This window comes from Cibotium barometz, chromosome 61 (genome assembly GCF_041138505.1).
Source record: "Cibotium barometz isolate CiBa-2024 chromosome 61, ASM4113850v1, whole genome shotgun sequence".
Taxonomy (NCBI): domain Eukaryota; kingdom Viridiplantae; phylum Streptophyta; class Polypodiopsida; order Cyatheales; family Cibotiaceae; genus Cibotium; species Cibotium barometz.
In genome coordinates, this window is record NC_141106.1 from 18498163 (window position 1) to 18511331 (window position 13169).

The following is a 13169-nucleotide window of genomic DNA, read 5'->3' on the forward strand; positions in this document are numbered from 1 at the left end:
ACGCGAGACGTCCTTCGCCGTCAGTAGTTGCAACTTTAACAGATAGGTCTCCATGACCTCATTCACAAGACGGTCAAAATGCTTCCCCAACATTCTTGACATAAAACACTCATTTAAAAATAGATTTCACAAACAAATACAGTTCCAACAATAGTTCTATCTTTTCTCATTACTCCGCATCCTTTCACATTAGACCCCATCCTTTTTTCATCTTACCACCACAATTTTATTTTCATCATCGATCCCTATCACATCACATCATTCCTACATCAAATCACATCCAATCGCATCATCCACACATCAATCCACATCATCCATACATCCATCCACATCCATCCACACGTCAATCCACATCATTCAAACATCCATACACATCAATCCACATTATCCACACATCAATCCACCTCATCTATACATCCATCCACATCATCCACATCAATCCACATCATTCACTCATCATACCACACACCAATCCACATCAATCCACATTATCTACACATCCATCTATATCTTCCATACATCCATCCACATCCATCCACATTATTCAAACATCCATGCACATCAATCCACCTCATTTCATAAGCATTCCCATTCTCATCTAATCACATCTTTTTCTATGTCATCACTTATTTCCTCATTTTTACACATCACATCTCACCCACTTGCATCTACCCATATATCTCATTGCTTCACATACATTAACATTTATCCAGTTTATATCGCATCTTATCACATTCATTTCACATCACATCTCATTCATTCACATCCTGATTCACATGCTAACACATTCATTCATGTCCGTTATTGTTCATTCACATTCTGATTCACATCACATCACATCCATTCACATTCCTTATCATTCATTCACATCCCGATTCACATTACATCACATCCCTTATCATTCATTCACATCCTATATCATTCATTCACATCACATCCCTTATCATTCATTCACATCCCTTATCATTCATTCACACCCCTTATGATTCATTCACATCCTATATCATTCACTCACATCTGGATTCACATCACATCACATCCATTCAGATCCATTATCATTCATTCACATCCTATATCATTCATATCTATCTAATTTACTTCACATCTCATCGCTTCGATTCTCGTTTCATATCCATCACATTTACATCCACATATATTCTCCCACACATCCACATCCATACTTATAACATACACATCCACATCTATCCTTTCACATACATTCACATCCATTCTTTAACATACATCCACTTCTATTCTTCACATACATCCACATCCATCCATCTATTCATTCCCATCTATCTCATTCGCATCCATCTCATCACATCTATTTACCTCTCATTCTCATCACATCTATTCTCATCACATCTATCCATCCATTCATTCTCATCTATTTGATTCATATCACATATCATCACATCTATCTACCTCTCATTCTCATTACTTCAATTTTTAACACATTTGTTCTCTATTTATTCTCATCTATCTGATTCACATCCCATCTCATCATATCCATTCTTAGAATGCAAGAGAATCCTTATTTTTTTATATAAAGATTCTTTACACATCTATTTATGCATAACTTTAATTTTAAGGAGAATAATAATCCATTGACAGATGTCATAACTCAAAATTTCCATCCAGTCCCTTATTTCTTTTAAAAAAATAGTATCACTCTGGACTCTCCATTGAGACCAGCTGGTCAGCAAAAACGAGATCCAGTAACAGATTACAATAATCATTTTGTCCATCTTACATATCTTCCACGACATATGCATGGGTGAGCACCGCAAGCCCATGCATCGCCTGGTTAGAACCCTCCAGGATCCTCCTTAGGTGTCTTGGCACTTCACTCAGGGACCGCTTCGTCATCCCTCGTCCATCATACCGGAAGCGCACCATTTTAACCGTACTGAGGCCTGAGCAGGCTTTGCCGTGTATGAGTTGTCCTAAACACTCCCTGCTAGCTGTTGCAACCGAATATCCCTTAGAAATATATACACCAAATGCCAGCATTCTGGCGTAAGACAGTCCTTTAGGAAAACATGGTTTCTATGCAAGTTTTCAGATTAATTTTCTTTTATATATAATGAATATATCTTGAATCAGTATCCCCAAAACTTCTTGAACGGAATTCTGAATTTCATACCGGAATTCCTCGAATTCTGTAACCTTGATCCACATATCAATTTGAAGGTTCTTAAACTTAGTTTCAGATTTGGCGAGAGTTTTGAGGGTATTTTTCTAAACTGGTCACATCTTCTTTCCTCGAAAAACTGACGAAAGAGTTTGGTCTTGGTCATAGTTTGATTCAAGGTCCGAGTCTGATAAGATTTTTCCAGAACTATCTTTCTCGAAAAAGTTTGATAATTCAATTACTATTTTACTGAATTTCTTTCTTTGAATATTCACTTAACTGATTTCTAAATTAGTTACGAGCTCCAATTAGGAATAAATTAATCATTTATTTGAATATTTTGATCTCGATAGATTTCTTGAATTTTCTTTTTACAATCTGTGGTGTGAGTGTAAAACGATAGAAATTTCTCTCTTAGAGTATTTAATTATTTATTTATCAATTTCTCTTAGAATTTAAGAGAATTCTAATTTTGATATAAAAAAATTTATGCATCTATTTATGCATGAAAATCAATTTCAATGGGAATAACACTTTTAAAAAATCCTTTTATGCATAAAATCAATTTCAATAGGTAACACTTTTAAAATAAAAAGAATTTCTTTATGCATCTATTTATGCATAAAATCAATTTTAATAGGAATAACACTTTTAAAATAAAAAGAATTTCTTTATGCATCTATTTATGCATAAAAATTAATTTTTACAAGAATAATGTTTTTATAATAAAAATTCTCTTCATGCATCTTTCTATGCATAAAAATCAAATTTAATGAGAATAACACTCTTATAATAAAATAAAATTTTCCATTATGCATCTTTCTAAGCATTGAAAATAAATTTAATGAAAAAAACACTTTTATAGAAAAAAAACTTTCATTATGCATCTTTTGATGCATAGAAATTAAATTTAATGAAAATAACACTTTTATAATTAAAAAAATTCCATTATGCATCTTTCTATACATAGAAATTAAATTTAATGAGAAGCATACTTTCATAATAATAAAATTTTCATTATGCATCTTTCTATGCATACAAATTAAATTTATTAAAAATAACACTTTTATACTAAAAAAATTTCCATTATGCATCTTTCTATGCATAGAAATTAAATTTAATGAAAATAACACTTTATAATAAAAAAATTTCCATTATGCATCTTTCTATGCATAGAAATCAATTTTAATAATTAATGTCAGTGATATCCATGCATATTCATAGGTGAATATGTACATGGAGTAATTAGAATATTTCTTTTAGATAAAAAAAATGGTGGGGATTACACTTTTGGAATAACATAAAAACAAACTTTCTTTTCCATAAAATTTTCGAAAATTTTACCATAACCTCCTTTGTATGACTGACCATTTCTCATTTTTATCATTCTTTAATTGACTTAAATTAACCCAAATTAGATGTATAGGACTCTAATCTATACAGTTTTAAAAATTCAAGAGAGAGTAAACAATAAGAAAAGTTTAATTAAACTTTTAGTTAATCTTTCTAGGATTAAGAAAGACTGGAATGTAAAGAAGAGATGGGGGTGGCCTTTTCCTCAAAGGCATAGCATTTGAATTTAATTCAATCAATAGTAAAACATGAAAATCAAGAAAACCATAGATTTAAAAATTAAATAAGTTAGAAAAATTAGCTTACATGGAGCTTGTAAGCTTTCTTTTGGCTTGAGGGATTGAGGGTTCTTCTCTTGTTTGATGCATAAATACCATTAAGCTTTTACAAAGGGGGAGGCTTCTATTTAGAAGAAAAAGTGAGCCTCAAATCAAGCAAAACTGATTCTAGAATTTTTCAGATCAGTTTGGTCAATTTTTGACCGTTTTTGGGTCAGTTTAGCTTACTTTTTTGGATCTAGTTTTGAAATAGAAGAGAGGAGAGATGAAATATCTCATTTAATTTATTTAAAATTGGGGGGTAATGATGAGAAAAAGGTGTCTACTTTTTGAGGGGAGATCTGGACCACTCTGAGGTGTCCAAAATTTAGTTTTTTAATCTTTTCTTTGTTCCTCGTCCTTAGTCCACTCTTCATCTTATGTGAGCATTTACTCATTTTTGGGGGGGTTTTCTTTCATTCTTCAATTTATCTCCTCCCTACATTTGGATTAATATTATTGGTCCATAAGAACCTTAATCCAAAATTTTTAGAAAATTTAGACCCTCAGGCTAAGGTCTTTTGTGCAGATTATAATTTATTTCTAATGCACCTTAGGAATTTCTTTTTAAACTTCTATTTCGGGGAAATTAAAAAGGGATATTTTTCCATCCAAAGATATCTAAAAACTGAATTATCTCTCTCTAGAATATTTTCTTTCTCTAGGCCAAAATAGGTAGAATCAAGATTTTTTATTATTTTAAAAAGGGGATTGATTATAGGGAAAGAAACTAGACATCTTGAGGGGCTGGGGAGGAATCTTACAATTAGCTTGCTCTTTAAGTGCATTTAAGTCACCACTATCACTATCACTATTTTCACCAATATCTAGAATATATGAACTATGCTCCAAATCTTGGTAGTGATGATTGACTATGAATTCCTTCTCTTTTCTAACTGTTAACCACTCGGGTTAACATGACCTTTTGTGAGGCTACTATACCTCCTTTATAATTCATCTTTTTGTAACCGCACTAAGCGCCAATTGGTAAATGAGACATGGGGGATGACCAAGCTTACGGCTTGTGTAATGTCGTTCTCATAAGGAATTGATGTACACAGAGCTAGTTAAACTACGAAGACTAGTTTTGGGCCCATGTATATAAGACATTTTATGAAATATGAAAAAGGACAATCCCATTTGTCTCAATTGAGTCTTGCCTTCTCTCTTTCTCTCTCTCTCTCTCTCTCTCTCTCTTATGGTGTCTTGGTGCTTGCTTGTGATTGTTGGTGTATGTGAATAGGAATCGTGTTGCTCTCCTTTCTCTCCTTCACTCCCTTCGCATTGCTCTCCACCTTGTCTTGTTTGCATACGATTGGAATAAGGTAGAGGTTGATCTCTCCATAGCTCCTTCCCTCTTGCTCCTACCTAGCTTGCTTGGATCTCTCTTTCGGTGACACAGAGAGAGTGTAGAGTGAGCCCCTAGCGGCCTCACATTGGGGAGTAAACCCTAATAGGGTTGGCCTCACATTGGGGAGTAAACCCTAATAGGGTTGGCCAAGTGTAAATCACTGGATTCGACCCTTGCATGCACTCTCTTCTTCTTCTCTCTTGTGCTTGTGAGGTAGCATGTTAAACTATTAACATATTTGGCGCCATTGCTAGAAGGCAGTGGCATTTGGCTTAGGGTGCTCTACTTGATTCATTAGCTAGAGCTTGATTTTGTTGAAAGAGGGAGAGAGACGAGATAAGAGACACCACATACGCTCCACAAGAATGAATCATATTAGTCACAAGTAACATATATATAGGTAAGACCTAGAGTGAGTTAGGGATAGCTATATATGTAAGATTCCTCCCTAGCCTCTCAGGATGTCCAATATCTTCCCCTATAATCAATCCCCTATTCAGAAATATAAAAGATCTTATTTTTGCCTGTTTTGGCCTAGAGAGAGAAAATGTTCTAAAGAGAGGTTATTCAAATTTTGAAAATTTTTTGATAGAAAAATATCTCTTCTTATTAAAATAAGTTTCCCTGAATCAGAAGTTCAAAAAGATTTTTAGAAGGTGCATTAGAAATTAAGCATAATCTGTTCAAGAGGCCTTATCTTAGGATTCTGGACTGCATTCTTCGAAGCAGTAGGAACTTTCTTGGATCTCAGCACAGCTTACCACCCCGAGACCGATGGTCAAACAGAAAGGGTGAACCAAGTAATCGAAGATATACTTTGGTCATGCTGTGGGTGGTAGGGAACCCAAGAAGTGGCTAAGCTATCTGCACACCTAGTCGAGTTCACCTACAATGCTTCTTATCACTGAAGTATCGGGATGAGCCCTTTCAAAGCTTTGTATGGACAAGACTGCCTAACACCATTAACTTGGTCCGACCCATTGATTAGGGGTCAAGATGTCCAAACAGATGCTTGACGACATGGAGCAGTAGATGCAATCAATCCGCAAGGATATAAAAGCGGCCCAGGATAGAAAGAAGCAGTATGCAGATAAGAAGAGGTCATACAAAAAATTTGAAAAGCAGATATGGTCTTCATTCGAGTACGCCCCAAAAGAAGTTTTCTATCTCTTGGAAAGTACAAGAAGCTATCCCCCAGATACTGTGGGCCATATCTGATTACAAAGAAAGTAGGTGACTTAGCCTATGAACTCCTTCTGCCTCCTCATCTCAAAGTACATAATGTATTTCATGTCAGCCTACTTAAGAAGTATGTACCGACGAGCCCGAATCATGTGCTTAATGATGAACTCTTAATTTCTTCAACCCAAGGGCAACCTGAAGAAATCCTTGATGTTCAAGAGAAGGTTCTCAGGAACAGAATTTTGAGAGAATTATTAGTCAAATGGAAGTTCTATCCTTTTGAAGATGCCACTTGGGAGAAAGAAGCTGAACTGATGCGGGATTACCCCCACTTTGTGAGATGAGGACATCTCACATTTTTCAAGTGGGAGAGGATGTAAGATTCCTTCCAAGCCCCTCAAGATTTCTAGTTTCTTCCCCTGTAATAATCAATCCCCTTTTTCAGAATAAGGACCAAAAAAAAGATTAAAAAACTGAATTTTAATACCTCGGAGTGGGGACCTCCCCTCATGAAGTAGGCACCTTTTTCTCATCATTGCCCCCAATTTTAAATCAATTAAATGAGATATTTCATCTCTCATGTCTCCTATTTCAAACTAGATCCAAAAAGTAAGCTGAACTGACCCAAAAATCATCAAAAATTGACCAAATTGATCTGGAGAATTCTAGAATCAGTTTGCTTGGTTTGAGGCTCACGTTTTCCTATAAATAGAAGTCTCCCCCTTTGTAAAAGCTTAATGGTGTAAGCTTAATGGTGTTTATGCACTGTTACTCTACTCCTCCTGCCCTGAGCCATCTACATTGAATTTCTTGATAATTCAATTGTTTTTGGCCTAATCCTCTCCAAAGTAAATTGGTGGCCACTCTTGCTTCAAACAAGAGTAGAACCCTTAATCCCTCAAGCCAAAGGAAAGCTTACAAGCTCCATGTAAGCTCTTTTTTCTAACTTGTTTAATTTTTAAATCTATGGTTTTCTTGATTTTCATGTTTTACTGTTGATTGAATTAAATTCAAATGCTATGCCTTTGAGGAAAAGCCCACCCCCTTCTCTTCTTTACATTCTAGCCTTTCTTAATCCTAGAAAGATTAACTAAAAGAATAATTAAACTTTTATTGTTGTTTACTCTCTTGAATTTTAAAAATTATATAGATTAGAGTCCTATACATCTAATTTGGGTTAATTTAAGTCAATTAAAGAATGATAAAAATGAGAAATGGTCAGCTATACAAAGGAGGTTATGGCAAAATTTTCTAGAATTTTATGGAAAAGAAAGTTTATTTTTATGTTATTCCAAAAGAGTAATTCCCACCATTTTTGCATCTAAAGAAATATTCTAATTAATCCATGTACATATTCACCTATGAATATGCATGGATATCACAAACATTAATTATTAAAATTGATTTCTATGCATATAGAAAGATGCATAATGGAAATTTTTTTATTATTAAAGTGTTATTTTTATTAAATTTAATTTCTATCCATGGAAAGATGCATAATGAAAATTTTTATATTATAAAAGTGTTATTTTCATTAAATTTAATTTATGCATAAAAAGATGTATAATGGAAAGTTTTTTATTATAAAAGTGTTATTTTCATTAAATTTAATTTCTATGCATAGAAAGATGCATAATGGATGTTTTTTAGTTAATAAAAGTGCTATTTTCATTAAATTTAATTTTTATGCATAGAAAGATGCATAATGAAAATTTTTTTATTATAAAAGTGTTATTCTCATTAAATTTAATTTCTATGCTTAGAAAGATGCATAATGAAAATTTTCTTTATTATAAAAGTGTTATTCTCATTAAATTTGATTTTCATGCATAGAAAGATACATAAAGGAAATTTTTATTATAAAAGCATTATTCTTATAAAAATTAATTTTTATGCTTAAATAGATGCATAAAGAAATTCTTTTTATTTTAAAAGTGTTATTCTTATTAAAATTAAATTTATGCATAAAGATTTTTTTTTAATTTTGAAAGTGCTATTCCTAATAAAATTGATTTTATGCATAAATAGATGCATAAAAGGATTTTTTTAAGTGTTTCTCCCATTGAAGTTGATTTTTATGCATAAAAAGATGCATAAAGAATTTTATATCAAAATTAGAATTCTCTTAAATTCTATGAGAAATTGATAAATGAATAACTAAATACTTTAAGAGAGAAATTTATATCGTTTTATACTCACACGAATTGTAAAAAGAAAATTCAAGAAATCTATCAAGATCGATATATTCAGATAAATGATTAATTTATTCCTCATTGGAATTCGTTACTAATTTAGAAATGAGTAAAGTGAATATTCAAAGAAAGAAATTCAGTAAAATAGTAACTGAATTATCAAACCTTATCGAGAAAGTTCAAGAAAAATCTTATTAGACTCGAACCTTGAATTAGACTATGACCAAGACAACTCTTTCGTGAGTTTCGAGGAGAGAAGATGTGACCACTTTAGAAAAATACCCTCAAAACTCTCGCGAAATCTGAAACTAAGTTTGAGACCCTTTGAATTGATCTGTGGATCAAGGTTACAGAATTCGAGGAATTTTGGTATGAAATTCAAAATTCTGTTTAAGAAGTTTTGGGGATATTGATTCAAGATATACTCATTGTATTCAAAAGAAAATCAAACTAAAAACTTGCATAGAAACCTTGTTTTCTTAAAGGACGGTCTTATGCCAGAATGCTAGAGGTAGCATTTGGTATATGTTTTTCTAAGGGAAGTTCGGTTGTTGTAACAGCTAGCGGGGAGTGTTCAAAGGACAACTCACGCGGCAAAGCCTGCCCAGGTCCTTGCCTCGCACTACAAGACACTGCTGCCATACACGCGTTCCATACACGCGATAAGTTACGGGCGCGTGTATGGTCGCGCATGTATATGAATAGTATCGAGCGCATGTATATTGGCATTTAAATTTGCGTGTATTGAACTTTAAGAAACGCATCTACCAACGCGTGTATATTGGCATCTAAATTCGCGTGTATACTGGTTTCAGAAACGTGTGTATAAGCGCGTGTATATACACGCAATTATACACGCATCAATACATGCGAGTGCTTTATTAAGAAAAACTAAATTCCTTTACGAAATTAAAAACTATTTTCTTTAAACCATCTCATAGTACATTACAGTATATATCATTACACAATCCCACTGCATGCATTTACAACAATGAAATATATTCAAAAATAAATCATGAGATGATAATTAAAAGACAACATATACAATAAAAATGTCATCAATTTAGAACGATGCAGTGTTAGATCTCATCTTCAAAAAGATCCATTCTTGCCAAATGATCAACATTAATATCCATTTGATCAATTTGTAAGGCTACAATTAAATTTATTCCACTATCGATATTTTGTCCATTGATAATGGTATCGATGTCCTGATCATCCTCATCAATATCACCATCATCCTCAATGGTAGGGTCATTCTCATGATCATGAGAAATGGCATGCTCATCCTCATTATCATGATCATCTCTTATTTCTTGAGCATCAATCACAACATCTTCATTGGCATGTTCGACATCATCTTCATTGCGGCTTGTTACATCCTCCATATGCTCCATATCAGTGAATGTATTATATATCACTTTGGAACGTGGTGGAATAGGGATGACGTACCACCATTTAATGTCATACACCATTGGCAGATAGATAACCTACTCAAATACACATATTGCAGTAATTAATTAGCATATCAAAAGTCAAGGGGTACGCGAGCTTAGATATATATGTACATGAAACACATTAGTAAAAAAATGCATACTTGCTCACATTGTTGTGGCAATACGAGCCTATCTTTCTTTGTTTGCCAAAACTTTTAAAAGTCAATAGTTACATAGCCACTTGCATGGCGTTTTATCATTGCATTAGGCCCTTTTTCCACCACGTTCATTTGCCATTTGACATCCAAAACATACACAAAGAAGTGACGAAAGTCAAGCCTAAATATGTCTTGGATTGTGCCACAATAATCATCCATTTTTCCATTAGCTCCCTCAAAGCTACTAATGACACCGCAATCTTGTGTATTCCTCTTTTCATCAATTCTTTGTGTTCAAAAATGCTTGCCTTCACACCATATAGCATTGAACATAGTGCACTGGACCAAAATAGACGCAATATTTGTGTAAGCAATGTGAATAAATATTAAAAGCAAATCACTTACAACTAATGCAAAACATTAGTTCTATGTACCTTTAATATGCATCCTCGTGCATACTCCCATTCTTCCGCCATGATATGCAGCCCCTCGTCGCTCTCTGCTCTCTCCATTTCCTCATGCAACCAATCAACATGGATATCATAATCCTATGTACAAAAGAGTAAACACAAAATCATAATCATTTTTTAATGAAAGTATAAAAATCGCGTGTATAAACACGGCTACATCCTGAAAATCGCATGTATAAACGCGGCTACATCCTAAAAATGGCATGTATAAACGCGGCTAAATCCTAAAAATTCGTGTATAAACGCGGCTATATTCTGAAAATCGCGTGTATAAACGCGGCTACATCCTAAAAATCGCGTGTATAAACGCGGCTGACTTAATATAAACGTGAAAATACACGCGCGGTTACACGCGACGACCTGTCCATACCTACAAATAACCCGCCTTCTCTAAATAAACATTTTCAAACTAAAGATTTGCTCTCCTTCCTCGTCGCCTCTTCCAACAGAGCACTAAACCTAAGTGCAAGGAGCAGACAAGGAGCACACACGGGTGAAGGAAACCAGCCAAAAAGAAGACTCACTTTTTCAGAGGTGAGTCAGTTTGTCCTTTGTCCTGTCTCTTTCCTTCCATTTGTTTATGCTATTGTCTCTTTCCTTTATGCATTTGTCTCCTTCCTTCTCCTTCTCTGGTTGCCATCATCTGGTGAACGATTGTGACAGTGGGCGACAGTGGGCTTTTTATAAGGACGATTTGTCGGTGGTCGGTCGCTTTCAAAAAAAAAAATTCGCAGGCCACGTGTAGCAACGCGTGTATGTCTGCGTGTATCCTGTCTGCACAGACGTTCACATGCATATACACCCGTTTTTGGACGGGTGTATACACGCGACTGTGTTTCACCCATGCTTGCGATCCAGGTTCTTCAGAGAGATGATCCCATCTGCATATGGCTTGCTTTCACAAAATCATATGTGCTAGCTTGCATTTGTGCTTTAATGCAATCATGTATATACTTTTATTTTTACAGATTCTTTATGGATCCAGGTTCTTCATCCGATCCATTTGCGTACGGCACTTGGATGATGGAGATGGTAAATCATTTTGGGCACCATCCTGGTCCAGTTGAGCTTATAGAGTACATGTATGCCCATCCCCCTTCTGGATTGCAAGGTATCTATACCTCGCCCCCGAGTATCCAGGTCACTCCACTGCCGTCTGCCTGCGAGTCCGACGAGATGGCATGCAGCTTCTCTTCTTCCACGCCCACCGAGGAGACATACCCCGTCCCAGACACACTCACGCACACCCTCCCAGGCACCATCACGTCAGGGCTCACAGCCACCATCACATACTCCCTCAGAGCCACCGTCATGTCAGGGCTCACAGCCACCGTCATGTAGACAATCCCCCAGTCGTGACTCCACCCGCAGCAGCAGTAGAAAGAGTGGGAGTGGAGGATGCGGCGGGTGCTTTGGTGGGGGAGGTAGTAGGACACGCAGTGAGAGAGGAGATAGAGGGAGAAGAGTTAGAGGAGACAGTGAGGATGAGGAGGAGATGAGAGAGGTGGAGGGAGTGATCTGCTATGATGTGATGGATAGGGGGGGATAATGATGGATGCGAGGGGGAAAGAGGTAATGGAGTACATGCGTGGGGTAGTATCAAACTTGTATAGAAATTGTTTTATTAGATTTAAAGATCAAAATAGCTGATTAGTTGGGGAGGTGATAGATGCTGTACATAGTCGGTACCCCAATCCCCCACATGTGACATTCTCGGATGTATGGGGAAGAACGCGAATAAGGGAGTTCTTAAGTAATAAAAGATCTCACCTTAAGAAACTCGCGTACGATGATGGGCTAAATGTAGCTGCAGGTGGCTATCCTACCGAGAAACCTGCCCACTGTGCACAAACGCAAGTGGAAGGAGGCAAAGAAACGAGTAGAGGGTGGCGTGAAGAGCACGTAGCATGTGGAGGCACGACAGATCTAGATGGAGACCATTGGATCTTCGCATTTCGGATCTGGCGGCGTCGAGTCATGGGAGGCAGAGTTCGTAAGTATCTTGCCACTTTATTTGATTGTTTACTTAATTCATTGATTCTATGATTGTTTTAATCTTACAAATTGTGTTGATTATGATACAGCGAGACAACGGGTTGCGGGGAGGAAGCCCACAGCCCACGATACTGGGTATGCTCGCCGGCATAGCAGACGTGACATGTGGGCCCTCTTCAGAGCCGAGGGACGTATTACGGACATGCAGTTTGAGATGGCCATGAGACCATATGGTCGACAGCAGCAGGTACTTGAAAACTCTAAACGAATGATTTTGGTTTATTGAATTACATATACATATACTTATATACTATATATTACTTGAACAAGCACAAGTTGCTCTACTACACCTGCTCTGATGATCCACCCGCCGCCACTGCAGAGGGTGGACGTGAGCACTACTCATCAGACATTCCGACCGATGTGAGCTCATCTGATCATGGAGGGAGCAGCGAGTCATCATCTCAGTCTGAGTAGTACTCAGACTTATAGTATCACATTCCATATTGAGGATGTGATTGTATATATATTTTTGTAACTGAAGCCATGGGCTACTTTGAAATATGGACTCCCTTGTATAT